Below are 19515 nucleotides of genomic sequence, written 5' to 3' on the forward strand. Positions count from 1 at the left end.
TCACTTGTGACTCAATACCTGTCCAATGCTTATCTAATAAATGTTACAGTCTGATCATGGTTAAAAACAAACAAAAAACCAGTCGTATTCCTTAACTCCCCTTGAAGTTCTCTCCATAACAAAATTATTCCCCATAATTAACAATAGCAAAATATGAAATTGTGGTAAAGAGAATCTTTCACTTGCTAGTTATTGTTTTAGTCCAGATCATTTCCCCCCAACATCTTGTTAAGAAAACTTTCAGACATACAGAAAAGTTGGAAGAATGGTGCAGTGAACACCAATACACTTACCATAGAGTCTATAATTTGCATTCGCTATATTTACTTTATCACATATCCATTCATTCCTCTATCAATATGTCAATTCATCTTCATTTTTTGTTACATTTCAAAAAAAGTTTCAGACATCAGTTCATTTCATCCCCAAATACTGCAGTATGCACATCATTAGAATTCAATATTTATGTGTGTTTTTAATTTTAGTATGGCAAAATATGTAAAACATAAAATTTACTATTTGAACCATTTGTAAGTATACAATTCTGTGGCATTAAGTGAACTCACATTGTTGTACCACCATCAGACCTTTTTATTTTCTCCAACTGAAACTCTACTCATTAGACACATTAAGTCCTCAACCTCTCCTTTCCCTAGCCCCTAGCAACCACCATTCTACTTCCTGTATATATGATTTGACTACTTGAGGTACCAATATAACTGGAATTATACAATATTTGTTCTTTTGTGACTGGCTTATTTCATTTAGCATAATGTCTTCAAGGTTCATCCATGTTGTATCATGTGTCAGAATTTCCTTCTTTTTCCATGCTGAATAATATTCCATTGTATGTGCATAGCACATTTTGTTTATCTATTTATCCATCGATGGACACTTGGATTGCTTCCTTCTTTTGCCTGTTGCAAACAATGCTGCTATGAACATTGGGTGTACGAATATCTGTTTAAGTCTCTACTTTCACTTCTTTTGGGTATATTCCCAGAAGTGGAATTGCTGGATCACATGGTAGCTCTATGTTTAATTTTTTGAGCACTCTCTATGTGTGTTTTTTTTTAATGTAAAATTTAAACAGCAAAATGCACACATCTTAATCTACCATTTGATGGATTGTGACAAATGTGTACTCTGGTGGATATTTTTTTGTTTCTTTTTAAAATCTTCAATATATGTAAGAATGTTTCTGTTAGAATGCTAACACTTTTTGTGACCAAAATCCTGATGGAAAGAGTGTGGGCTTTGATGACACCCAGCATCCAGTTTCAAGATCTACTGACCTTATCTATTCACTTACTTTGAAATCTCTAAAGGATCTCACAGTCCTGAAATCAGGAATTTGCAAAAATAATTGTTTCCATCTTCTACACTGACTATAAACACTTTATCTTGTGTAAGCAATGACTACAATAGTTGAAGAGGGATTTTGAATAGAAAAATGCACGTTGTGCTCTATCTTTTTAGCTCTTGCCCATTACTAGGGATGAGATGATCTCTCCTTACATCTATCATTCAGATTTTCCAGAGTCTATAATAAGGCTCTTCCTAGAGATTCTAGCAGGTAGTGAGCAAAGCTTATCTTGCAGACCAAGAATTTAAGTTATTGAAAATGAAACCAATAATGTTTATAGCATATTTTTGCAATAGTCTCATTGTGAAAGGTATGGAGAAACAGACATTCTCAGATACGGTAGGTGGCATTAAATGATTTGCTAATGCTTATTAACATTTTTAATATACCTTTTCCAAACCCAAGAATTTGACTTCTAGGAATTTTTCTTACAGAGATGTACAAGTACACCAAGATATATTTGTACACTGTTGTTCATGGCCACATGGCTTGTAGTAGCAAACAATTGGAAGCAACCCAAATATTAGTCAGTAGATAACTGCTAAAAATAAATCCTGATGTGCCTGCATTTAACTGGTATAACTTGCTTTACTAGCTTGGACACAAATAAGGTTACATCTTTTTTATTTTTTCAAATTACATTAGGCCCAAACATCTATGGGCCAGATTAGTGCCAGAGGAAGTCCACTGCCTGTCTCCTTTCTTAAGGCCTCTTCCCTCCCCTGAATTAATCCAAACACCCTGGGGCTTTACTCCTTGCAAAGTGGCCAGTCCTGCTTCTAAATGCCTCCTGGAGAGAGAGGTAGGGAATCTGATTAGTCTATTTAGGAGCCTTATTCTCAGCATCTGTTGTTTCTGTTTGCCATAATATTTGTTGAAAGCTGCAAAAGTAATAGAGTCTAGCATTGTAAAATAAAGAATAAAAAAACCATTAATTGAGACTTTATTTTGAAAAAATAAAAGTAAAGATTATCTTGTCTTTAAATATAATTTATCTTTGAAGATATACATATAACAACTCTAATTGCAACAATGCTCTAATTTTTAGAATAAACAAAGAATGAATCAAGTGTTGATTTGGCGAGGGAGATAATTTCCTAACAAAATTATTTGATAGCAAATTTTGACACCCTTCACTTCACACTGACTTTTATAGCAGAATCATACAAAGGTCATTTTGAAAAATAGATGTGAGGGCTTCATCAATTTTCCTGAGAGCCTCTCTTAATCTTTTAATATTCAAATAATTTTCCTTTTGAAGAATTTATCCTCTTACCATCCTTGTTGTTTTTTGCATCTTTAATTGTTAACTGGGCTAACACGGCCAGATATTCATTTGCTTATGGAACAGGACCCCAAAATCACTCCCAATGACTTCATAAAATCCTGCATCTTTTGCAAGATTAGCAATTTTACATGGTAACTGAAATGCATTTTATTTACATTGTACTGTCAGATGTTTATAACATCCACAATCAGCAAAATTGACTGGCTGAGTGGGGGTAGCTGTTGGTATTAAATTGAGAGGGCTATCTGAGTGGGGACTAATTTAGTAAGTGGCCAGTTCATTAGTGGACATTTTCTGTTATGACCAATTTCTGCTTTCCTACACAACTTAGCAACTACTGGCATTCATATGATGATAATGAATAACTGGATAATAAGAAATTTCTATACTATGTAGCACTAAAAAGGAATGAGGTGTGTGTTCACATGGAAACAATGTTTACAATGCATTGTTAAATAAAAATAGTATAATCATCTTTCTATGAAATAATAATAAATGTTAGTGTACGCACCAAAAATATAAATGAATAAAACAACCTACAGTCTAGAGCAGCCGTGGGCAAACTACGGCCCGCGGGCCGGATCCGGATCCTGCCCATTTGAAATGAATAAAACTAAAAAAAAAAAAAAGACCGTACCCTTTTATGTAATGATGTTTACTTTGAATTTATATTAGTTCACACAAACACTCCATCTATGCTTTTGTTCCGGCCCTCCGGTCCAGTTTAAGAACCCATTGTGGCGCTTGAGTCAAAAAGTTTGCCCACCCCTGGAGAGTATACTCTTCCAGGTTGTTTTATTTAGAGCCTAGCAGCCATTTCTAATACGTGTGTGTGGAATGCGAAAAGCCCATCTTGGTAGCCTCATAAGTATTTATTACACTTTCAAATATGATACAAGTCAATTTAAAATATTTTCATTAAGACCAGAGGTAACTACAACAGCAACAAAAAGTATGAAAGAAAAAACCCCAGCTGTGACACTACATTACTGTCCAAACAGGTTACTCCTGGAAAGAGAGTTTTATAGGCCCATTTGTAAGAGTATAATTGATTCTTTCTCAAAATAATCAAGTCACAAACACACAAACATTTGCTGAGTATCTGTTCTTTCCAAGGTGCTGTGCTGCACTTAATGCTCAGAGGAATACAAGGCCGGCTGGAGTCTTTCCTCCAAAAGCTCAGAGTCTGGCTGAGAAGGCAACAAGCGCCTCAGGGAATGAGGTCAGGCACCAACACCTGGTGACCAAGGATTGCGCAAGATGCTGCAACTGTGAGAAGGTGGACAAACTGACTGACTGATTTCTCATAGTCTTTGCCCCAACTTAGGATTTTTGGGCTCAAGCATTAGATGAGAGTCAGCACCAAGCATAAGATAGTAACCTTCAGAGAAAAATGCAACTTACACTTCATTGGAAAGGAAATTCACATATTGGTCCAAAGGCCAGTTAGAGCTTCTACAGAGCCTATGAGAGCTTCAGGGTATTTTCGATGGAGATACTAACGAAGTGAGATGGTGAATCATAGAGTATGTATTTTTTTTTTAATCTTCTGCCCTATTTTATGAATGAGGAACCTGTGACTGATTCAAGGTTACACTGCTTCTAAGGACAGAACCAGGATTTGAACCCAGCACCTGTGACTCCAGAGCATGCACTCTTAATGTTTATGACCCACTCCTTTTGTTTTTAATATATATTTTTATTGATTTCAGAGAGGAAGGGAGAGGGAGAGATAGAAACATCAATAATGAGAGAGAATCATTCATTGGCTGCCTCCTGCATGCCCCCCACTGGGGACTGATCCTGCAAAATGGGCATGTACCCTGACTGGGAATCAACCATGATCTCCTGGTTCATAGGATGATGCTCAACCACTGAGCCACTCCGGCCGGGCGACTCACTCCTTCTTCATTGCAGGTTACAGGCTCATCGACCCTGGTTCATGTGGAAGTAAGAGATGTTCGACATGGGACTAATCAATGTGTATATTTACTGTGAAGTTTACCCAAGGAGGAAAGAGGAAACCAGCTGCATGAATGGAATTTGGAGAAAGGTAATACCTCCTGGCCAACAACAAATATCCATGAAACCTCTATAATCTTCCTGTGGAAGAGGTTGCCAAGATTTCTGTAGACTTGGTCTTCCTTTCCACTCCTGGAAGTAATCCCTTTAGGGCAGAGTTGAAGCACATTAACAGGGTAATACTTTTTCTTCTGCATGTATTTTGCCTAAACGGTGGCTAATAGAGGTGCTTTGAGTTCTGAATTCAGCTGCAACAAAAATCATTTTTTAAAAAGTTGCCTTTGAGATACTTCAGTTATGGATTTACTTTGTATTTAGGATAAAAGTGCTTTATATTTGCCATATAGCACAACCTATATTGTTAATGTAATGTGCCATACATTTAATTGTACCAACTTGTTTTTTAGAACTCTGAACTACAAGGAAAGGACCACTTAACTACCATTAGTTTAGCTTGGATTTATAACCGATTCATGAAGAGTTAAAAAATTTAAAAAGCAGCCCCAGCCAGGGTGACTCAGTGGTTGAGCATTGGCCCATGAACCAAGAACTCACCAGTTCTATTCCAGATCAGGGCACATGCCCGGGTTTCAGGCTCGATCCCCAGTAGGGGGTGTGCAGGAGACAGCTGATCAATGTTTCTCTGTCATGGATGTTTCTATTTCTCTATCCCTCTCCTTTCCCCTCTCTCCAAAATCAATAACAACATATTAACAACAACAACAACAAAAATACCCAACAAAACAAAAAACACACAAAGAACTCCAAAGTATTTTAAAAAAACATTTTTTTAAGTGTACATTTTTTTTTTTTTTAAAAAGGAAAAACTCATTTGATCTTTTAGGTAAAGTTTATATGTATTAGCTTGAAAAATAGTAGCATGGAAGAACCAGATATAGGAAAAATATAGTTCACTACTCTGGTCATTATGAAATACAAGACAAATTATTTAGGTCACTTCCTTTGCTACAGAGTTAAAACAAACTGCTTCTTACATCCACTCTTGGACATAAAATGCAAAAATATCCCTTTTTTATGAAATATGTCTGGGAGTCATTGCCTTCAAAAATTTCTAAAAAGTATTTTCAATACCCCAAACTATAGGAAAATAACGTGTGGATAATGAGCTACACATTCTTTCTCTGCTTTTTTGTTCTCTTTATCTCTGAGAATGTGAAGACTTGGCATTGAACATTGCAGTGACTTACGGACAACCTCAGAGGTCGGTGAAAAATAATAACGTGCAGTGTTGCGGAGGCATCAGAATCCCAAACATTACTGCCTTGGAACAAATCAGTTGATTAGTGAGTGGGCCCAGTCATCCACCTGGTATTCACATCTTAAGCAAGATTTTATGGTTCTCTCTAGTTGTCACATCTGCAGTAAATCCTGCAAAGAGATAATAACTTTGTTTCTTTGTGAAAAATGGCTCAGAAAAGAAAGTCAACTGCTAGTATAGTGCTAAAGAGTGATGGCATTTATTAATTTGCATGATTATATTTAGACAATTGCATGCTTATATTTATAATTAGATGCATGACACTGAAGGCCTCTTGATATAGGTACACATGTGAAGATTCCCTGTGCATACCGGCAATTCTCTACAGATGAGCACATGACTTCTTTGAACAGAGATGGGAAGACACCATCTGGTTTCACCTGTTGGTTAGGAAGAAAAATATATGACTATGGTATTTGGTGGTGGCAAGCACCTTTGGAAACAAAATGTACTGTGTAACTGCTAGGGTGTAAAATTGCTATTTGGCAACAAAAGCTCTCTTAGGTGAGTGAAGTGGTTGCTTTCCCCTAAATTTTGTTTTTTAAAAATCCTTTGTGGACCTGGCCAGGTAATATTGACCATTACACCAAAAGGTTGTGGGTTCGATTCCCAGTCAGGGCACATACCTACATTGCAGGCTTACTCCCAGGTCAGAGCTCGTATTGGAGGCAACCGATCGATGTTTCTCTCTCTCCTCTTTCTCTCAATAAAATATATCCTTGGATGAAGATTAAAAAAAAAAAAAAGCTTTAAAAAAAAATCCTGTTCCATATAGTAATTACAATAATCCCAGACTTTTTCAAACAACAGAATTAAGGTTGTTCCCCAGCATGTGATCAGGCTGTGGAAAGGTGAATTGCTGATCCCATCTTTGATGCACATTCCCCATACCATCTTCCTGGGAATATTAGTAAGCATGTTAGGTTCTATCTAACTGGGGAAGGAAAAGTTGAATCACTTATTATTCTGCACATGCCCCTTACTGGTAGTCAGTGAAACTCAGACGAGAATACCTTCTCCAGGATTTGAATGTGATGACAACATGGCAAGATGTCAAGCATCTCCAGAGATCTTAGATGTTTGGCCTATTGCCATTTGAGAGAAGGCCTCTAGTTTTCGATTGGCCTTCATGAGGATGTTGCAAAAAAAAATTATTCTCATAACTGGTTCTAGCTGTAATTTTTATTGGTTGTCTTGGAAAGGTAGTAGCATCCTATAGCTGGGCTTGTAGGTTCTGAAGAATTTTAGCTGCCTCAGAAGAATGCAAGGAAACTTAATTTCCAGATCTGGAAAAGGTCCATTTTTTTTTTTTTTTAATCACTTGTTTAGCTTTGTTGCCTTGAGTCAAATAAAGTGAGTTACTCTTTATGAAGCATGAACAATGCCAGAAACACATCATTAAAATGTTAATTTAATTTGGCCTGTTGAGGTAAGAAACCAGACAGTTTGGTTCACCTAAAAGTGACTGAGATTAATGATATTGTTTTTGATTGGGAATAATTCTAGTCACATAAATGAGAGTTTCAAGGCAAGGAGATAGAGCATAGTTATGAAGACTTGGACCAAAGTATACAGTGTGTTTTTGTCAGAGTTGTTGATTTTGTACTTTTGGCAAACATTAAATTCACTTTTAAGAAGAAAATAAAGGGTAAAATCTATTTGGCTAATAAATTTAATTATGTGACCATGGGTTTTTCATTCGTTCTTGACTTTCCTGCCAACTCTTCAGAACTGAAATGGGAAGATCTTTTTCCAATGGGATGACCTTATTTTGCAAATCACCAGCAGGTCCATAGTCAAGTTAAAACTTTGCAGGCCCGGATAGCACAAGAGTATTTTTTTTTTATTTGCCAAGATAAAAACCCAATTTATGACTTGGGACCATACTGCAAAATGTAAATAACATTTTAATGAGCACTGTAGAGGAAGAGTGTGCTGGGCCAGTCGCCTACCACTGAAGGGCTGGGTTTAAGTGTACCTTGGGTCATAATGAAACTAGTTTGGTGGTCTTAGCCTCCCCAGTCATTTTCCCACACTAGAAAACCAGCACAGGAGTTCATGTAATTCCCTACAAAGGACAATTACAGTTCTGCCCAAAACCAGAAATGGAGTGTGGATGGGATAACTGGAGGAGAAGCTAGAGGAGAAACTACAGGGAGCCTTTTAATCCTAAACTCCCCTCCTCCCCCTAGATTTAGGAGGAAAAGGGAAAGGGGAAAATAATTGCATGTGTATTTTTAAATTTATGTCCACATTTTGTAATCTCAAATTTGATCTAAAGACATCTCCTTGTTTCCATTGCCTTCATTGTCCATGTTTCCATGTTCATGACTCTGCAAGAATACATTTTCGAAAAACATTAAGTAAAAACATTATGTTAACCTCTCTATACTAATAACTCCAGCTCCCGGGGCTATAGGACTGAATGACCACATCTCAACTAGATTCCATATGAACTGTTGGTGTCTTTCTTACCTCTCCCTGATTTCAACTTCATCTTCTCTAACTAGCTATATCTCACCTGTCCTTTTAATTTAGGCACGGTCCCTGTTCCTATAGGGAGCCCTCTGTAATGACAAGTGCATACCTTCATCTCTCTCTCTCTCTCTCTCTCTCTCTCTCTCTCTCTCTCTCTCTCTCTCTCGGCACTTGTCTATATGGAATAGTTAATGCCTAATCATATATATCTGATAATTAAATTGCCTATTACTATTCTATTTCATTGATTGAAAATATAGGTGTACATTTAAAAGATAAAGAAAACAAACAAACCTCCAAACATAAGATGCTACATTCCTGACCTCACTGTACCTAAATAAAGAGGATTCTTTAGTCATTCTTCTCTTTGGAAAAAGACACTGGCTCTAAATCTTTTAATAATTCTACCTGACTTAAATCTGACTTTAATCCTGCATGATAAATTAAGATTGTGCACCTTTTCACCCTTGCCTTTTGGAGTAATTTGTTTAACCCAACACCTGCATAAATAGATCAGGTCCACTAAGTGATCCAAAGCATTCCTTTTGGGCATGGTAGCATCAGGTCCAAGAGGAACAAATGGTGCTAACTCCCAGCCCACCAGGGGACGACTGGATCTATCCCTATCCTTGCCTTTAGAGATCCACTCACGGAAAGGACATCTGATTGCTCTGAGTGCATGTGGAGTTCCCTGAACAGTCACTACAGGTCTCCTTATAGCACTCCCAAACCCTCAAAGTCCTCCCTCTCCCCCCAAAAAACCCACAAAAACAAAAAAACACACAAAAAACAGAGGAAGAAAGCATTGTTCCGGGGAGGATCCCAGGTAGCCAGTCAGAAGGAGAAATGCTGAGGTTTGTCCCAGCACAGTACTTCCCTGTAGCAGGATAATGTGCCTTTCCTGGAGCTGGGCCGACTTTGCCCTAAGGTTACATTTCCACACAAAGAAGCCTTTAAGGGTGCTGCTGCAGGCCTCCACACTGGAGGTTTATGTCTGTCAATCTTAGGGGGAGGAAAAAAAGGCTGTAATAAAACTGCAGGAGCCAGCAGTGGGGAATTACAACTCCAGAATCAGTGGAGGTCTGCCTCATAGCCCTGCTAGATGCTACGCATTGGCCTTGCTAAGGACTGAGAACAATAAAGCGGAAGGAATTTCAGTCAATTGGCTGCTGGATTGCATTAGCAGAACTCAGAGAAGGGGGCACTTGCTGGGGGTGGTGCAGATTCTTGGCTGCTGCCATTGTGCCTGCCTGCTGGGAGATCCAGAGTCTGAAGAAAGAGAAAAGTTCACCAAAGTCAAACAAGTCAAGGAGGCCTGTAGACACCCAAGTTGGAGGCTGCACGTGCAGCAGCCACTGCAACTCCAACTGTAACTCAGTGGATTGAGAGTTAATAAGAACAAATACTAATGAAGGCTTCAGCAAGGGGCCACGATAGGCAGAAAAACAGGAAATACATCAAAAGGTAGACCCAAACACTTTGCAGACATGAGGAAAAACAAAGGTGGTGGTATCTGAGAGCAAGGCAAGAGGTGTGGGAAGCCACTGATTTGGGGGGTGGGGGGTGGGAGGGGTAATGGAGCTGAGAACGGAGAGGGCATCACTGGCACCTGTCCGGCAGCTCTGCAGACCTGATTTTGGCAGTGTGGGCCTGATGCCTGCACAGAAGGCTTGTTGGATCCAGAGTGAGAGGTTCCTAAAATATCCTTGGGCCTGATGCAATATCACTTTGAGATGGCACTGCATTGCGATGTGGTGACAGGATAACCTGGTGGTGTGGAAGAAGGCCGAATGATTGTGTCCGAGAGAGGCCGAGCGAGTGGAGAAATGGTCCATTGGCAGAGTGATTCAACGCTCTGATATGAGAGGGATAGAGTTCACACCTGCCCACTCCCACTACAGAGGATGGACATTTGGAGGGCGGGGGTGGGGGGGGGGGGTCAGTCAGGAGACGGAGATTCAGGAGAACAATCCCAAGGGCCCATCAGCAGTCCACAGGGCGCTCTAAGAGCAGAACTGAGGAAGGGCTATGCTCAAACCAGCCTTCACCCTGGAGAAAGCAGCAGAATGAACAGGGTAGCTTCCCCAGAGTAGGTCCTCTGGGCAAACAAGGAGTTGGATTGAGGAGGGGAGATGGGGCAGGCCTAATCTGGAGAAAGCCACCAAGAGCTGGCAGCACCATCCAGGTAGGGCCCAAGTCTCCAAATAAAAAAAACAAATTACCTGGCTCGAGGCAAGCCCATGTTCTGCATAATGATTTGAATTTTGAAATGTGAATTAAACCTTGCAAAGGAATGCAACTCGTTTCTCCCTCCCTCAGGCCATTCTGCCATTCTTAGAGGGTGAGAGGTGGGTCAGAGGGAGGAAGGATTAAATTTTTGTCCCTTTACCAAAACATGGAAAGTGTCAACCACTTCTCCTGCCACCCCCTCCCCCTAAAAGCTGCAGCTTCTTTTCGGCAAGTAATCAGCACACGTTGAAAGGCACATGCTGTTGCATTTCTGATCAGATTGTATGTTAAACAGGGAAGGACCCCCACCTCTTTTTTGGGGAGGCTCAATGCCTATCTGTTTAAAGAAGCCACCAGGCAGTGCCTCTCACTTTGTCTTGGCAGGGCACAACCATCAGACGAAGTGGGAGGAAGAAACATTAACTTCAACAGCTGTTTCTTGACCCCGGCTGTCAGTCTTCCCAAGAATAAATTTTGGAGAGTCCTATTTGAAACAAAGAGGGAGTTTGGGGGGGAGCGAAAAGTTGGTTGGTTCCAGGGCAGCCGCCCAAAGAAGCAGGGAACAAGATGTTTGCAGTTACCAGGCAGCATGCAAGCCTCAGCCGAGTGCAGGGATGGAGCAAAGTAACTTGCAAGCTCTCCTCTCGGCGCCCTGTGCCTGCAGCCTCCCCCCCTAACGCGCGCCCAGATCCAGCGCCGGTGGTAAGAGCCGTAGCTCGACTACAGTAATTCCCCAGCCCGGGCGGCTTGAAACTGCTCGGGCTGAATAGCATTTGCTGTTCCGCCCCGCGGCCGCCTCCCGCCGCCGCCGCCGCGCTGCCTGCTAGCAGCTCTCATTATCCCGGAAGTTGTGCTGACACAGTCTCGCTGCCACCAGAAGTTTGTCAACATCCAACTTCTCCTGTGTGGGGTACGTTCACCTCCACGAGTATTTAATCGAGCCAACAAGCAAACAAACAAACCCAAATAAACCTGCCGTGATGTCATGCTCCCCCCGCCCCCCCTTTCCTGGAAGGCTGGGGCTGTTAGGAATGTGCTGGTGGGCGCCCAGAGCGCCAGTGGGGTTCTGGGGAGATAAGGGATGGCCCCGGGGAGGGGGTGGGGGGGAAGGGCGAGGAGGGGCCCCCCTCGGGCGGCTGGGGGGGGGGGGGGGGGGGGGGGGGCTGGGTGCGGAGCATTGCTTCCGCAGCCTGTTGGCTGCGGACGGTCGGGAGGATGCACGCAGGCTGGGGCGGAGGTGGCTGCTTTTGGTCCCCTGGCCCTGCCAGGAAGGTTACCTGGAAGGTGGGGTGAGGCCGACCAGAGGGGGCGGCGTGGGGTGGGGGTGGCTTTCCACAGCCCTGGAGGACATTTCTATAGACACCTCGGATCTTTCGGAATAAAGGGCATTAGAGTCATAAAACGTATTTTGAGGCGTCACCTGCAACCTAGAAGAAGTCCGTGCGACCTGAGGGCAGGGACGCACCACCTTTTCTGTATAGAATAGGCCTGTCCTGGGACCTTGATTACACCATTCGGTCTAAACATAACCGACCACGTTCCTTAAGCCAGGTCTCCAGGTTTAGTTCTAGTGGCTGCTACTCAGGTTGGGTGTTGGGGTGTCCAGTTGCTCCCCCGCTGAGATGCTTCGGGCGCCCTCCCACCCTCCCAGGATGGGGGACTCCGGTGAACCCTTCCCATTCCGTGTTTCATCCAGACACGCCAATCTGCTCAGACTGCTCCAGAGCACAAGGCCTGACTTGCAGGGTTGTGACCGTAGGCGTTCTTGCTGGAGTGCCCCCGGGGGGCCACACGTTTTCCTGGAGGAGCTGGACACTGGCGTTAACTTGGTGTCTAGTTTGGAAGGCCACACACTGCATTCAGACCCAGAAGATCAGAGAGGGTTGCTGTATGTCGAGGCAGATATGGGTGGCTCAGAGGGCTCACCCAAAGCCTGCTTCCTTGAATTGGAAGTCTATCCACCTGTGGGCACAGCAAAATTCTCTACTTTCTAGCCATAAGTCAGAGTAAACAAGTATCTGAAGAGAATGCTGTTCATTATCCCACTAGGATAGTGTGGGGATGGAGAGGCAAGAACTGGATTTACTCTTCTTGTTCATCAGCTGTTAGTAACCATGTTTTTAGAAAAATGTCTACAGTCATGTATTTTTTATTACAAGAAGCAAGATGCTTTCCCCTAATTTTCAAACTGCCCTAAATAGAAAAATTGCACTAGTCCCCAGGGGCCAGCTTACCTTAAACACAACACCAAAAAGCCGAAAACAAAATCTAAAGAAAATGCAAGTGTGGTGTTTCTCAGGGACTAGAAGGTACTTTTGACAACAGATTCAGTTACAGAGCAGGCAGTCCTTAAACACACACACACACACACACACACACACACACACACACACACAGAAATGTGTTTTCTTGAAAGCTTAGCTATTATTCACTATAGTGAGTTTTCTCCTTGGCCATGCCTCAAAAATTCCCCTGAATTATCCAGACTTCTTTTAATTTTTACTTATTTATATCTTCTTATGATCCACAAAGTACTCAATATTGTATCTCAGCGTGGACATGAATCAAGAAGGATATGGGGAGGGTTCCACTTCCCACTCCATGTGCATGAATTATTTGCCCTGGTTGTTAATCTGTCCTAGGGTAAAAAGCCTGATTTACAAAAGCTGGAGGACTTCTGCAGAACATGGTATTATATGGTTTTATGGCCGGGCTTATTTACAAATAAAACTATTTTGCATTTCTGTCCACAATTTCCTAGTTGCCCAAGGACAATTTTCAGAGTTTTCAGTTTCTAGTCTCCAAATGGAAGCCGTAAACATGAGGAAACAGTTTCTTTTTACAGTGATGTGAGCTCTATGCTCATCTGGATTTAGTTACTTCATAAGGTAAATATCACTAAATGTGCACTGGGATCTTTGGGGATCTAAGGTGCTGGATGGGTGAAAATAGTCTACTGTGAAATCCTAAAGAATGTCAAACTACCCAATTCATTTGCAGAGCTAATTGGGTCAACTATGGTATTCTTTAAAGTGGAAATTAATTAGAAATCTTTAAAAAAGTATTTTTGGTTTACTTTTAGTTACATTTAGGTTATTTTAGAAACTATGATTTTTAGAATTTTAATCCCAGGAATTCAATGAAAACAAACTCTTCTGAAAAATGTAGACCCTCCTATGAATAATGGTCTCTAATAAAAATAGGTTTTGAATTTCATGCTCATTACATTTTAAAATAATTAAATATTTGTAATTATTTTTGTTTAAAGGTAAAATATCTGTACAGATAATGGCCAAAGCTAATTTTTAAACCAAACTGCTTTAAAAATTAATAAATATTAATGAACTTTATGAATAGCACAATACTGCCCCTGCTTGCCTTAGGAAAACAAATGTATTGACTTCATTCTCCTAAAATAACAAATCCTTAGTTACTAATGTTTAAATAATAATAATCTTATTGCTAAAAAAATTCTACCTAATGCAATTTTGGAAATTCATAAGACTAGATAGACACTGTTTACCAGAATTAGATCTTTTTTAAGAAACTAAACAGCCCTAACCAGTTTGGCTCAGTGGATAGAGCATCGGCCTGCGGACTCAAGGGTCCCAGGTTCGATTCCGGTCAAGGGCATGTACCTTGGTTGCAGGCACATCCCCAGTGGGGAGTGTGCAGGAGGCAACTGATCAACGTTTCTCTCTCATCGATGTTTCTAACACTCTATCCCTCTCCCTTCCTCTCTGTAAAAAATCAATAAAATATATTAAAAAAAAAGAAACTAAACATATTTTCTTTTTACATATCTGAATGCTATTTCTTTTTTATTTATTTGCCATCTCAAGACATTTTATCATTTTTCTGAGTTCCCCTTCCCTGTCATTGTAGTAGCTCACATGAATGACTCAGGATTTTCAGCCCTTCATTTATATTTGGTATATAGATAATGGCATCATTAGTCAGCGCTTCCATTCATCTAAATTTGTCTAAGTGTTTTGGAAGCTGCCCATGAAATTTTCCAGTGAAAGTGACAAATGGACGTCAATCAAGTGGCCTCACCCATTTCAACCTTATTTTGTATGATGTGTAAATGTTTGTGCATATTTCTTCTATGAAGATGGGTTATTTTTTTATCTGGATATCTGCCTGCTAAGGCAAGTTTCCCAGGCAGATCACTGGTTGACATTAGACTAAATTTGTAAAATTTAACACCAAATGAATGACAAAAGAAAAGAATTAGAGTATAAAATTAAATAATGGCAGAATCCATTTCCTTAATATAAATAATTTTTGATGCTTTAAATTTGAAGATTCTACAATTTTACTTCAAATGAATTTGTAATAAGAAAGGTAAAATCATTTCAAGTAAGCCAGCAAATTTGGGTCAAAATGAAAGCAGTTCTGAGAGAAAAAGAAAGAGATGCTCCTGCTTCCCATAGGACTGGTTGGGATTTTCCATCGATTACAAATATATATAAGTATCTATATAGTAAAAGCCTAAGCAACTGTTATGGTGGAACGACCAGAACGAGTGGTCGCTATGATGCGCACTGACCACCAGGGGGCAGATGCTCAATGCAGGAGCTGCCCCCTGGTGGTCAGTGTGCTCTCACAGGGGGCACTGCCGCTCAGCCAGAAGCTGGGCTCAAGGCTGCCAAGAGCAGCGGTGGTTGTGGGAGCCTCTTCTGCCTCTGTGGCAGCACTAAGGAGCAGCGAGCCCAGCAGTAAGGAGCAAGCAGGTGGGCGGTAAGGAGTGAGGGGTCCTGAACTGCAAGAGGGATGTCCGACTGCTGGCTCAGACCTAAGCTGGCAGTTGGACATCCCCTAAGGGATCCCAGACTGTGAGAGGACACGGCTGAGCTGAGGACGGCCCCCCCCCCCCCCAGTGCATGAATTTTGTGCACCAGGCCTCTGGTCTTATCTAATAATAGACAAACATATAAATTGACCATCCCTCTGCTACACTCACCAGCCAATCAGGAGACTATGCAAATTAACCCAACAAAGATGGCGGTTAATTTGCATACATAGGTGCAAAGCGGCGGAGTGGGAGCAGCAAAGACTGAAGGCTCCAGCCGGAGCGAAGGCCTGGGTCCCGGGTGCCGGAGGAAAACCTGTGCCAGCAGCCAGGGGAAGGGAAGGCCTATTGCACGAATCTCTTCATGCAACAGGCCTCTAGTATAAATATATTTTTGTGTGTGTTTGCGTACACACACACACACACACACACACACACACACACAGCCTACACTATAGTCTGGTATCCTGCTTATTTTCTCACTTTAATTTTAATAATCAGTCCAATCTCCAGTGCTATTTGGTAAGTGAATGTGTTTATTAGAACTTGATGCCAATTTTAATCTGAGATTACTTTGACTGCACTTGGAATCTATTGCTATTTTATAACCTGTAACATGTTTTTACATGTTTGAGAGTGCTGCTGCTGCTGTAAAAAAAAAAAATTCTGTGTTGATATTATAATGAGTTTATGTGTTTAGCCAAAAACTGCAGAATGCTAAGATTAGACAATAAATAATCTAAAATCCTAAATGGGTTAGTAAACCCTTGATAATAATTGTACTTTTATAGAACAAATATTTTTAACCTTTTCATACTGCATAAAAGTGTAGTTTGTTATTTTTTCTGAAGTTGTTATGGAATTTCTTTGTTCATAAGAATATTAAAGAAAAGTTTATCATTTGAAGTTGCTTGACTTGGAAATGCTTTGGAGTGAAGCTAATCTTTACACCCAGGACTACGGATTGCAATTTCATTTACTGTTATCCTTGGCAGGATGTTTAATTTTACTTCTGTGACCCAAAGAATTTTCAGTGACTTTTTAAAAGCAGAATGTGGAAAGTAGCTCCAGCTCATTGTGAATGTGGGAATTTGATAAATAATGCTCTAAATGACCATGCCTTATTATATAATGACTAGACATGAAAAAGAAGCTGTCGCCCTAGCCGGTTTGGCTCAGTGGATAGAGCGTCGGCCTGTGGACTGAAGTGTCCCAGGTTTGATTCCAGCCAAGGGCACATGCCTGGGTTGTGGGCTCAATCCCCAGTAGGGGGCATGCAGGAGGCAGCCAGTCAATGATTCTCTCATATCATTGATGTTTCTATCTCTCTCTCCCTCTTCCTTCCTCTCTGAAATCAATAAAGAAATATAAAAAAAAAAAGAAAAGAAAAAGAAGCTGTCGACTGTACTGTGGGTCTAAAGTTTAGAATATTTTTTATTGTGGCTATACTCAGTCATGATGGCAGTTACATTTAGCATTTAGTATGTTTTTTGGTCCACTAGTGCTTTGCTTTCCAAATTTCCTGTATATGAAGGTATAAATGGGATTTTTCTAACTGCCTTTTCTGCAAACTAAATTTGCTTATGATTTTAGAAACAAAGCATTATATTTCTATATGTAGATTTATATCAAAGGGCCTAACTACCTTTCTTTAAGGGGAAAGAGCAGGCTTGGTTTTGATAATAAGTAATACTACTAACCCAGCTTGGAGCTACTATGAAGAATTAGATATGGAAAGATTCAAGCTGTTCTGAGTTAAATTTTTAGATATGTAACATATGTGATGGCCACCCACCTAGTGGTTAAATAGTATGTTTACTTTTCTACAATTTTCTGAGCCCATTCGACTTTGGAGATTTAAATATGGCATAAATCTCTGTGCTCAGGAACCCAATGTGGGAATTGTAGTGTAGCAGGAGCTTCCAGGGTTGACTTCAGTGCTGTCAGTCTTTTCTCCAAGACAGTGGGTAGGTGGTTCAGTCTCCTTCCACATATTTGACTCTTCCTCTTCCTTTAGGCCATCCTCCTGAGGTGGGCACCCGCCTCCCCCAGGGCCTGCCTAGAGCACCCAGAAGGCAGCTGTTGAATGGCCAGCTGTATAATATCCTAGGGGTATAGTTTGACAGGTTCAGCCTCATACACAAGCTTTTGAGGCTATAATTAGCTAGGTTTCACACATCACCCCCACCTCCCCTTTCAGAAAGGCTATATTTAGCCAAAGGATGTTAAGGATGGAGAAGTTCTAGAAGAGACCTGTAAGCTGAGGAGGCATTCAGGTTCTGGTTCCTGAAGAATCTACAGCCCAAGACCCAAAGGCCCTTTAAATGTTTTATGATCACTTGAGGGCTCTGAAGGAAACTTTAAATGCCATTACAAATCCCAGCACCCCCCTTCTCATTCAGCCAGTGTTTGCAACCACACAAGGCCCATTCCCTTAACAAGGGCATGAAGAAGCTTTGGGGTAGGCTTGGAAAAATGACAAGGATGAGTGTTTCTCATCCCACTGTTCCAAGGAGAAGATCGGAGGGCAGGCGGCTGAAGGGACAGATTCCCGATGCAGACACTTGACAACTCCTGGGCAGAAGGCCAAGCACTGGGCACAGCTCCAGAGACCAGGCCCATGCCCAGGGCGCTCAGTGGTTTGAAGCTGGCACAGAAAGAACACTCCTGCCGGCAGGAAACTGAGTTGAACAGATTGGGAAAGAGCAAAAACAAACTGCCCAGGACGCTGCCTTCCCAGCCTAGGGTTTCCAGTTGTCATTGACAACCTAGGGGAAAGCAGATTCTGGGTTCCCTCCTGCCCTGGGTGCTGGAGGGGATGGGACGGCGTCCAGGGATTATACACTGTACAGGACCCAGCACTGGCAGATACAGAGGACAGGTCTGGCATGTAGCTGGTTAGGAAGAAACCCTTCATCAACAGGATTCCCAGGTCAGTTTTGTCTCTGAGAGTGAGTTCTGATGCTTTATGTTAGAATCTCCCTGCCCCTGGATTTATCGCAAGAAGTTTCTTTGAGAGAGTAAGGTGAAGAACAGAATGTTCTTAGCCTCTTATTTCATTTCTCCTATTTAGTGCTTACCCTGTTTATACAAAAATGACCGATCACAGTTTGTGATCCATCCCCATCCTGTTGCTGTAGTATACTCATATTTTTGATATGTTAAACCACTGCAATTATTTCTTAGTGGCTAAAAGTTGGGAAGTCAGTCCTATTTCCCTACTCCTAGAGAAAGGCAAACTACAGTGGGGCCTTGACTTACGAGTTTAATTCGTTCTGAGACCGAGCTCGTTAAGGAGCTCGTTAACTCAAATTACTCTATCAACTCAATGCAAAAAATCGGCAGAGAGATAGCTGGTATCTCAAAAAACTTGTTAGTCGGGACACTCGTAAGTCAAGGCCCCACTGTAATTCTGAGTTTTTCTAGAGCAATGGTTCTCAACCTTGGCTGCACATTAGAATCACCTGGGAATCTTTTTAAAATCCTGATTTCTGGGCCTCATTCTCCAGAAATTCTGTTTCTTTGTTATGGGGTGGGGCCACAACATTAGTAATAAAGAAACAATTTCTGGAGGATGAGGCCCAGAAATCAGGATTTTAAAAAGATTCCCAGGTGATTCTAATGTGCAGCCAAGGTTGAGAACCACTGTTCTAGAGAGTTCTGGACCCTGGGGAACCCAGGCATTGTATTGGAGCCAAGTGAACAAGCAAGAGAATTAACCTTTGGATTTGTAGAAATCCAAATGGGCTTCAGGTTAATAGCAGGGAATTTCAGCTGGTAGCTCATATAATTAACAGAAGAAAAAACAAAACCAGATAAACATTTTCCCGGCTTTAAGTAAGACATGACCAGTAAAACTCAGTAGTCACCTTAGACCCCCTAAACCAGCATCTTAGTGGGGGAGGAGAGGAATATGCTCAGGAATCAGAAGTTTCAACAAGTTTCTCACGTGATTTTTATACATGCTGAATAAAATTCATAGCCCCAGAATCATTTCATCCTTCCAGTTACTCCAAAACACAAAGGCAAATAAAGACTTCATCTGAAGTCATTCCTCT

The 19515-nt window shown here is 41.3% G+C and overlaps 1 long non-coding RNA gene across 1 annotated transcript in view; it reads left to right on the top strand.

The window, feature by feature from the left end:
• Positions 1-19515, top strand: part of LOC118656745 — a 67275-nt gene that overhangs the window by 8673 nt on the left and 39087 nt on the right. The window contains exon 2 of the long non-coding RNA XR_004967679.1: positions 4572-4707. This is a non-coding gene — a long non-coding RNA (uncharacterized LOC118656745). The remainder of the gene's footprint in view (positions 1-4571; positions 4708-19515) is intronic.

The sequence above is a fragment of the Myotis myotis genome, unplaced genomic scaffold (genome assembly GCF_014108235.1).
Source record: "Myotis myotis isolate mMyoMyo1 unplaced genomic scaffold, mMyoMyo1.p scaffold_m19_p_5, whole genome shotgun sequence".
NCBI classification, from domain to species: Eukaryota; Metazoa; Chordata; class Mammalia; order Chiroptera; family Vespertilionidae; genus Myotis; species Myotis myotis.